Source organism: Sinocyclocheilus anshuiensis, unplaced genomic scaffold, assembly GCF_001515605.1.
Source record: "Sinocyclocheilus anshuiensis isolate Anshui unplaced genomic scaffold, SAMN03320099.WGS_v1.1 scaffold304, whole genome shotgun sequence".
NCBI classification, from domain to species: domain Eukaryota; kingdom Metazoa; phylum Chordata; class Actinopteri; order Cypriniformes; family Cyprinidae; genus Sinocyclocheilus; species Sinocyclocheilus anshuiensis.
In genome coordinates, this window is record NW_015555737.1 from 510,525 (window position 1) to 521,036 (window position 10,512).

The 10,512-nt window shown below is 37.9% G+C and overlaps 1 protein-coding gene across 1 annotated transcript in view; it reads left to right on the plus strand.

Annotated features, from left to right (window-relative positions):
• Positions 1 to 10,512, plus strand: part of LOC107673140 (tetraspanin-9-like) — a 115,445-nt gene that overhangs the window by 25,775 nt on the left and 79,158 nt on the right. The gene's annotated exons all lie outside the window — the stretch shown is intronic.

Sequence of the window (10,512 nt, forward strand, 5' to 3'; positions counted from 1 at the left end):
CTGCAGACTTATTGTGGAGGTGGGTGTGAAGAATCTGTTGCTGTTTCCATTGAAATGTTTACTGTGGTGGTACACAGAGGCTTTAAGGTAAATTTGCAGCATCTGCTTGGTGGTGCTTCAGTACATTAAACCTGTGATAATATTTACTACTTTTTCTCTTTTGAGCTTTCGTGATCGATAAAACCAGCTTTTGAGAACTAGATGCTCTTCAAAGTAGACTTTTATAAGCACAAACTTTGAATTTGTTACATCGTTGAATGTTTTTGAGTTATTTATTCAAGGTAAGACTATTTTGATTGGGGAAGCTTGGCTTCATCCCTGGAGAGAATCTCAAATCCTCTATTGGATGGATTTCCGATGCAAATCCAAATGGAAGGTTTCTGGGGCGTGATGTTAGGCTCCACTGCCTGTCCTGCTCGCCTCTCCATGCCATCTGCAGTCCTCTTTGGAGCCCATGAAGAACGAGCAGCTTTGTTGGGCCTCAGTAAATAGTGGACGGTCCCACATAGGACGACTGCCACAGATTGAGTCTCTGATCTTGGAGCTAAGATCATAGACTACAGGGAGCTGGCCATATGAGGGTAGGCCAGCTGGTGGGTTTGCATCCTTGACACCAGTGACCATTGTCTCCTGTGCTCATCTGAAGCTGATTTCCTCCTGGTTAGCATAGCTTAATAATCATTAAAAGTGGTGAAATAATGAGTAATTTAATGTTTCATTAGCTGTGAAGTAGCTTGGAATGAGGTAATTATGTCTTTGTAATGTTTGATGGCTCTAGTGCACATAATGATTTTCTCAGAAGACATTGTGATGCTCATATTTGCTTTAAACCTTATTTGTGAGTCTTATAGTTTCATAATGATTTAAGGAGGACTCTAAAAGCGTCTCTAACTTTATATCCACAAGCCTGATATACACAATAAACAAGTGGCTTTCATAGTGAAGATGACTTATAAACATAGGAAGCATAAAATATAAAGTGAATCCAAGAAAGCAGACACTTCTCTTTGAAATGCATGAGGGCCAGTTATTATCTACATTGCAGTTCTTCTAGGATGGGTGTGTAAGCTAGTGTTAATTTATACAGCTTTTTTAGCCATAGTTTTTGTCTGTTTGTCACATGCACGTTTATTCTTGTCTCATCTTCATTAGCATTGACATGCCTTTATTAATAAACATTTTTGTATTGACAAACAAAGGAAGCATCAGAGTGAACTAACCTTAGACAGCTTACTGCATCCACTGTTTTCAGCAAATGTGAAGCGGGACAACACGAAAATGTGTATTAATTCTTTTAAAAAGTAATTTATTTCTATGTTTGCAAAGCTAAATTTTCAGCAGCCATTAATCCAGTCTTCAGTGTCACATGATTCTTTAGAAATCATTCTGATATGCTGATTTTGGTGCTCAAGAAACATTTCTTCATGTTTTATTTTATTTATTTATTTAGTCATTTATCAGACGCTTTTATCTCGCACGGTAGAGTCGATGGTCTTTACACTCTTCGGTCTTCACATGAGGTGGCCTTCACGTGACGGCCGCCGTAAACTAAGCTTTTTAATACCCGTCTAACAAAATACTAAATTAATTCAGCTGAACACACTTTCCTTATTTTCTCCACAACAAATGGCCAAGCAAGCGCAGACACTGACAAGATACGCGATACAGAACGAGACCAAACGCGATATCAGCACGTCTCATGTATTATCAAAGTTGAAAACAGCTGTCCTGGGTAATATTTTTGTGGACACTGTGATACATTTTTTCAGGATTCTTTGATGAATAGACAATTGAAAAGAACAGCATTTATTTTTGGAATATAAATCTTTTGTAACATTATAAAAGCCTTTGAATCAATTTAATGTGCCTTTGCTGAATAAAAGTATTGATTTCTTTCAAAAAATGTTTTACTAAAAGCAAACTTTTGCATTATAGTGTATGGATGGTAAAAGCATTTTAAATAGTTTTCTTGGCTTGCATCTAAATTATAAGGAGTTTTCTGAGTAGTATTGATGCAATATAAATAAATCTGCCCTCTTTAAAAGTACAGGATGGAAAATCTCGCTATAGCATCTGCCGTTTTGTGTTTAATCCATATTTCCTTTTTACCTAGAAACATGAATCCTTATCCACACTAATTCTGGGTAAGCTTAATGAATGGACACATAAATACGACATATAATAGAGCTTTGGATATAAGAGTAAGCCACAAGCCTTCCCTGCTGTGTTGCATCCACAGCTGTAGAGGCAGTGATGTATTGTTATATTGTTATAACGGTTTTGACCTCGAGGAGCTGTATCAGCAACTCCGGTTCCGAAAGACCAGCTGCTCCCATTGAACCGCATGTTAAAATGCCCCCACAAACACCAAAGACGAGGCTGGAGCCAATGGGCTCCATGCCTACCTCCAAAGTTTCTAGACTTCACCTTGAGCAGAAGTAAGCCCTTACCATAGACAGCTTCTTTCCCAATCAGCTCCATTTACAAAACTTTCCCAAAAGTTTCCAGTGCCTGTACGGACGTTTGTGTGTTTCTATCTCCAGACCTCCTGATGTGTTTTCTATGGCTGTTTCCATGAACACAGAGGAGGATTAAGTGTGTGTCGAATTGCCCGACAGGCGCCACAGGAATACTGCCCCTTATAGGCTTTTGCGATAGCAGAAGGGATCATTGGTATAATCACATAGCTGCAGAGCTGGAAATAGGTTGTAGTTGAGACCACAGCATCCGCAGGTTCTTCGGAAAAGGTGAAGTGGACCGGCTTGCCGGCGTCACCCTCTCCAGGGATGCACACATGGTGGGAAGTGTTGGCCATAAACCACAACGCTTTTATCCGCCTCGCCCCCCTCTCAGATTCCCGAAATAAAAGTGACCCGCTCTCTCTTTCTCCTCTAATCTTGGGGGGTAACGGATGACTGACTGTACCTATCTATAGAAGGGGGAAGCATTATTCTGGCTGTAGTCCTCCGGTTTGTGTTTGATGCTGGAGACGACACGGAAATCTGCAGACAGCAACCTTGTGTCCGTTCCGGCAGTTATTTGATGGATGAATTATAGCTGTACCATAAAATGCCTCAAGCTTGAGTGGCATATTCCATGCTGAGCAGAATTTAGGCTGCAGGTGCAGGAACAGGAACCTGTTGTAATTTGATGAGTGAAGGTCATCTTAACCATTTCGTAAGGTCTAACTTTTTGACAGTTTGAGAGTTCCATTGCATATTCTTCACAAATCTGACTCATCCCATAATAATGTGTGCTGGGAAAGAATATGTGCTGTTTCCGTCAGATTTCATCATTCATGCACTTCAAGAAGCCTTCGAATAATCCATTTTTTCGTGTCTGAGATGGTCTGCTTTTTAACAGTAATTATAGAAGCAGTAGATTGAATGTTCTTGGTAATTCTTTTCTTGGTTATTGCTTTGTTCCAAGAACTATAAGCTCCCTAAACAGTCAGGGGAAATAAAAAGTTTCAGTTAGCTTGTCACTCGGGCAGTGCCCTCAGAGTTGCACAGTTGTACTTCATCTACATTTACATTTTTGCATCTAGCGGATGCTTTTATCCAAAGCGACTTGCAATAGAAAAGCATAAACAGTTTATCACAGAGCCAACAACATTTGCAGTATACAATGCCTCATTTACAGCTAGATTAGGAAACAAGCTAGAGCAGAGAAGAATACTTTTCCCCCCCTGGGTATCCCATTATTTTAGGATTGTGGAGTTGTTAAGTGTTGGCGGAAAATGTATTTCTTTAGCTGCTGCTTGAAAGTTGTGATGATTTCTGTATAGCTCGGGTGGAGGTTGGCAGCTGATTCCACCAGAGAGGAGCAGAGAGAGTCAAGGTACCGGAAAACAACTTTGTCTCTCATTGTGAAGGAACAATTCACCCCTAATACAAGTTAATATGCACACATTAGGGGTAGATAAGCTACAGAGATGTACCTTAGAGGGTAGTTCCCCAGTCACAAGCTGTTTAACCCATAAAGGTACAGTTTTATGCACATTATTTTTGACAGTGTACGGAAGCACCATTGTAAATTAATTGTATGTAATCTACTGATGCAAAGTCTCTTCCAAAATGTAGGCATCTTAATTATGTTGCCTTCTAATTCTATAATTAATTGCAACAAGCTCGGTAACAAAGCTGGCGGGTGAGTGAGAGAATTTAGAGAATTCCAAAAGTTTGGCATCTTAATTTTAACTGAATAAAGCATAGCAAAAAGCTTATTAAAGTATTATGCGGTGGACAAATTCATTTTTGAGATGTATTGATAAAATAATTTGATGTATCAACATATAATCATTGCTGTTAATTAGTGTTCACCGTCTGTTTGATTACATGACATTTACTAACTGCTTGATTTTTACCGTACATTTGTCATATGGACATCAACTTGAGATAATCACCACTGATAAGCTATTACTAAATATAATGTAGAAACTTTAATTTTCTGTAAAGCTGCTTTGCAACTATTTGCATCATGAAAAGCGCTATACAAATAAACTTGAATTTAATTAAATGTATCTAAAATCTATTATTTTATGCAATATTTGTGTGTGCAGTGCATTTTTTTATTAGAATGTGACACAATAGCTTAGCAACATGCTAACATCAAACTCAGTTGAAATTAAGTGCAAGTTGTCTCCATTGTGGGAATTTTTTAGCATGCAGGGTTGTTGTCTATGTAGAGCTTTACATTTTGCTCACTTATGAGGCTCCGCAACCAGTAATCTGTATAATTTTTGATGTAGCTGTGCTAGTTGTATGTTAGTTGTATCACTCTGCAGCCTCTTTCTTCGTGCAAAATAACACAATTTCAGCTCAAATCAATAATTCTCGTCCATATGTCCATACAGTATTTATGTGGTAAGCAGGAATGTAATTAGCAGGAAAATGTACAGTTAGCCGGTCATTATCTCAAAATAAACCCCTTCTGGGGGATACAGGCTGGGTTTATTTTGTGACATTACCAAAAAAAAAAAAATTTTTACCAGCAATGCTGTTTTAATTGACCATTTATGTACACAGTTTGTAGGCAGTGTTCAACATTCAGCATGTCTCAGTGTCGTAGAGTGCATAACACTTTTATCAAAATGTCATTTTTCAGCATACGCTCTGTGAACATCAATTAAACTCAGTGAAGATAAATGAATAACCAACATCTTTGACTGAGTGGGGTTTTTTCTCATGTGCAATTATTCATAATAGTGAATGATTTGTTCATAGACACTATTATTATGCATTGAGTCCCTGATCCGTTGACTTGAAGGGATGAGAAGTCCCTCTTGACCAAAAAGTGGAAAGCCATGCTTTGCTCATTAATCTACACATGCTTCAGGCATTTTCATCTTGTTTCATCTTGAGAATTCATATACAGTGCTTGAACAAAGTCAACTTCAGTTATGTTTTGCAGGCCAAGCGTTTCCTCTGAGGCTGTAAATGCTAATGTCGGGTTGAAGTTTGTTTGCTCTACTTTGTTTAGGTTGTTCTGTCCTCTCGCTCTCTTACACGCTTATCTGCTGTTACGCTGATGGATGGGGCCATGGGTTTGCTGTTTAAACTGGAGATTGAGGTGCCGGGTCCATGTTTCCCTCGTTCTTTCATTCACATTCTCTCTCTCTCTCTCGCCCTGCCTACCTGTGTGGTCTGCTGCTTTGTCAGCGCGGAGTTGACAGGAGGCCCAGCCCTGTCGTTTGTCTCCCAGTGCCATTCGTGTTTCTCAGAGGTCTGAGGTCATGGAGTCACGCTGCCTGCTGAAGAGTTTGGAGTAAACTCGATTTCAAACTGACAATCTGAAGTATGCTTTAAGATTGTCTGACAAAACTGACAATGTGAAAATATACTTTTATTGTAGTGTCTCAGCAAGACCCCTTCATACAGTAATATGCCTCTAGAGCATGTTTTGCCTGTTTGATGTCAGCTGTAATTTTGTAAAACTTTGACAGCATTGGTGGCAGAACTTGGCCTTTTGGTCATTTAAAACAATTAATTAAAAAAAATCAAACATTTTTTCAATGAAATTAAACATTTAAATGTAATTTAAATCATTAAATTGTGCTAGTATTTCATTATTCCTCCCAAAAGTTTAATTGATTAAGCATAATCAAACCAGCATTGTATGCATTACAAAGAACAACATCTTGTTTTCTTTGGCTTGTTGATTGATTGATGCCCTGTAGTTGAATGCATAGACTTTATCACATAATAAACTCCTAATTTTCCCTCTCTATAAACACTTTTACAGATTGTCCGCCTTATTTGCTTGAATCTGTAGATGAGTGAGAACCTTGTTATCGACTTGTCTACATCCAGACATCACAAAAGGCCAGGCTTACCAGCAAATATCACATGAAATCGACATCTGACTAGAGTAAAGAGATTGTTCACTTGTGTTTGAGAAGAGACATTTAACGTGAATTTCTAAATATAACCTTTGCTGAGACGATGTTCTGCCAATTGCCAGACTTTTCGGAGACAATCTGTTATTAGGCACAAAATGTGTGACAGTCATTTGCTTGTTCAGAGAGTTCTGCTGTGTGGTCTAGTTTGGGGGTCTTTTTGTTTTCACACCTGCATATGTATACAACACACTAACAAATGTTTCTGAACAGTGCATTTTCAAGGCCTTATTCATGTAATTATTGCACCACTCATCACTACATGTTGTTGATGTTTAAAATCATATGAACAGAAAAATAGCTATTGATCTTTCTGAGGTCTTACCCTTTGCTTTCAAATGGGTTTTCTGAACAGATTGTTATGTATAGTTCAAGAAAAAGGCCTTGACCTTGAATGAATTTATGCCTCTGACTGTTATTTGTTTATCTTCCTTAAATGTAACTTGCTTTTGAATATTTCTCTCAGCTGCTGAGGTAAGTCGCTCTTCTGAGAAGTTATAATTCTTATGGAATCTGCTGTAGGTATGTGAAGTGGATAATAAACCATATCAAATTGGTCTAAGTCATATGGAAATCTGTTTTGACAGGCACTGGATTCTTTCCATTTCATCTGGAATTTCTGTAATGCATTTTGATTTTAAAAGTTCAGCAGGTGATTCCTAGTGGTTGTGTCTGTGCTTGGCCAAGAAATGTGTTTCACCAAAACTCAACAGGCAGAGTCTTTAACAGCCCTGTTCTCAACAATTTAGAGCTCGTTTCAGAAATGAAGCTTTTACAGATGACCTAAACACAATTCCATCCTCTTTGCAGCAAAATTAGATTGCCTAATCTCTCAGATAATGTTTTGGGAAAGCTAGCACAGATATCAACCGCAGTGCAATTAAAGATATTCAACTTATGAAAGCAACAAATTAAGATTTAAGCGAGTGGAGATAGGGTTCTTGCGTGTGCATCGATCTCTTTTTATGTCTTTGTAATCACTCCACCATGTAGCTTTACAGTAATCCACTTAGGCAGACTTTGAACTTGTTTTTTTAATGGTTCTCAGTGGGTCTTAGAAGTATCTTCTTCCCCCACTGTTTTGTCCGACTGTTTGGCCTTTTGTGGAGTGAACTGTCAAAAAAGGGAACTACTGAGGCGGAGATCACTCTGTGTTTTATCATGTAGGCTCCATTGAGTCACATTGGCATGGGGTTTGCATTATTGTATCATAGCAGGACAGTCTAAATTCACTTTTTCTTCTTCATAATTCTCTTTACTTGACATTTGATCTCTGAGTTCCTTCCTGTATGTGTTAATTGAAGCTGTCAGAGTAGCATGCACGCACACACACACACAAAATTAAATTACTGTTAGAAGTCTTTCAATATTCATTAATGTTAGAATATCTTTCAGATATTTATTGTGTGAAGAAAAAACTAAACAAAACAAAATGCTTTTGAATTATGGCATGGAATGAGAAACATACATTTAAATTTAAGTATAATCAGTGTGTCACACAGGGTCTTCTGGTAACATCTTCCCACAGTTGTTTACTGAACTTTATTGGGTAAATTTAAGCAAATAATAAACCATATCTTTTAGGTCTGTGCCATATGGAAAACAGTTTTGACAGGTTTTTCATGGTTAATAACAATTTTTGCTGGTATTTATTTAATGTGTTATGATGTCATGAAAAATTACTAAAAAAATAAGACAAGCAAATAGAGCCTGTTTTGGGACCATTACATTTTTTTTCCATAGAATATTCTTTTTTTCTTTACATTTAAATTTGTATATTTGAACTAAAGTACAACAGATACAACAATATGTATAAATACTGTGTAATATATAGATAATTATACACATTTTCCCTATTACAGTAATGTTACTTGTCCATACAAATGCATGTCTGAAACTTTAGGCCAGTGCTGTAAATTGCAGTCCTTTCAATCACTGCCACCACCATTCTTCCAAAACTTCAGAGTCAACTTTTGTGTGTGTGTGTGTGTGTGTGTGTGTGTGTGTGTGTGTGTGTGTGCGCACATGCATGCCTACAAGACAACTCATGCTTGCTTGTGTGTTTTTTGTAAGTCGGTATGAGCATGCTCTCTTGTGGGTATCGAATTCAGCGAGTGGTCTTGAGTGTGTGCTCTCTGCACAGGACAGAATCAGGAGTAGATGGCCCGAGGGTTGGCCAAATGAATGCCCGTCAGCCCGCGTGCCAGCATTGACGCAAGCGATATTGAATCAGGCATTAGCAGACTGATGACTTCAACCTGAAAGGCTCTGCATTTCGTAGCTTTCCACATGGGGTTTCCAGCTCTGAATAAAGCCCAATTCTTCAATCAAGACCTTCCACAGCACTGTCAATAGCATTGATAATAGGGGCTGTTTAAAGCTGTGAATCATGCAACTAAATACAGGGTGCACTGTGGATATCTGCAGGAAAAAAGCCAAGTAAATTAGAGGCAGTATTGTGATGAAACACGACGATCGATGACAGCTGACTGATTCGCTGATCTAAGTAGCCAAATTAACCATTTCACACTTGCAGTTTGAAATGTTTCATTAGTGCCTACTGACCATTTAGTCCAGGGTCTCTGAGGCGTGACAGCAAAGCGAACTAGATTTCTACTTTTCTGAGGAAAACTTGAGGGGTGCTTACCTGAGCAAAAGTCACTTGCACCATCTGGTTTGTGGCTGACCCTCAAGTCTCTATGATATTCTTGTCCCTAGATATATGTGTTTTAAGACTAAGGGTTTTTAAATAGAAAATATGGTTGTGCAATATTCACATTTTAAGAATTGGCTCCCTTTCCATTTCTAAATTGGATTTTGAATTGCATTTGCTACATCCCTGACCCTCAGGAGGTTGAATTGGAATTTGAATTGGAATAACAAGAGGTTCTGGAAAATTATGGATTGTTGCATTTTGCTCCAAAAATCACTCTGTCTCTAAGACTAATTTCATAAAATCAACCTAAAAAATCGTTAGCCTAATAGCTCAGCATGCCCCCTTTATTTCATTTCATTTCATTTTAACCTAAGTATGAGCAATATAGTAATAGCTCAACATGCACCATTTTATTTTAATCCAAGTATGAGCAATAGTAATAGCTCAGCATGCAACATTTTTATTTTATTTTATACATTTTGAGTTTTTTTTTTACCAGACTATATTTAGCAAAGATGATTTAGTGTTATTTTTTATTTAGAGGAAAGATATTTACCTAAACATTGTTTTAACTTGTTTGAAGAGCTGTTCATACAGGGATATGGGTTAGAATCTGGCATGCATCATGTTCCAGTCCTATGCCCTAACTCACTCTCTCCATCACCTTTTAAATGTTAGGCATAAAAGACATGAAAATCATTATTTTTCAAAACCCACTATTCATTCAGAAGAGGCAAATAAGTAATTTTGTTCAAGTGAATATGGACAGAGAGAACATAAAGACTGGTCTGATGGTGCAGTCACAATGTGATAGAAACAAATCTGGAATTTTGCTAATTAAAATAATATTTGCTCTCATGTAAATCACATTATTAATTAGCAGATGGCCACTTGCAGCCAGTTCATTGCTTTAGTTTCTCTAAAAAGAACCAGATACTGCTATTTCAAATGTTAAATCACCTAACTGACTATTTACTTGACTTATGAACTCTTTTAAAGGACATTGAAACAGTTCACATTTACAGTCTTTAGTGTGTATAAAACACATTTGCTGTGAGCGCACGGCATGCATCAGGTACTTAAGATGTAACCCTTACATTCCGCAGAAAAGCCTGAAGTATCTCCAAGCTCATATCCTATGTCCATGCTTGAAATGGTGCTATAATTCCTGAGACTGATGCACTGCCAATTTACCCGTGCTCCTTACATGGCAACGGGAGAGCGTGGATAAAGGGTTTTAAAGTAGTAAACACCAGTCACGCACCAACCTCCACATATGCTCACAGGTTTCACGTCACTGCCTCTCTACATATCACAGTTTTATTTGATTAGCTCATGAATGCAACGTACGGGTGACTGAGAAATGGTTAAATTCTGAGCTTTATTTTTGCACATATTGCAACTTAAAGCTCCTTTTTTATTAACATGCTCACTTGTCAAATGTGCAGCCATGTGCTTG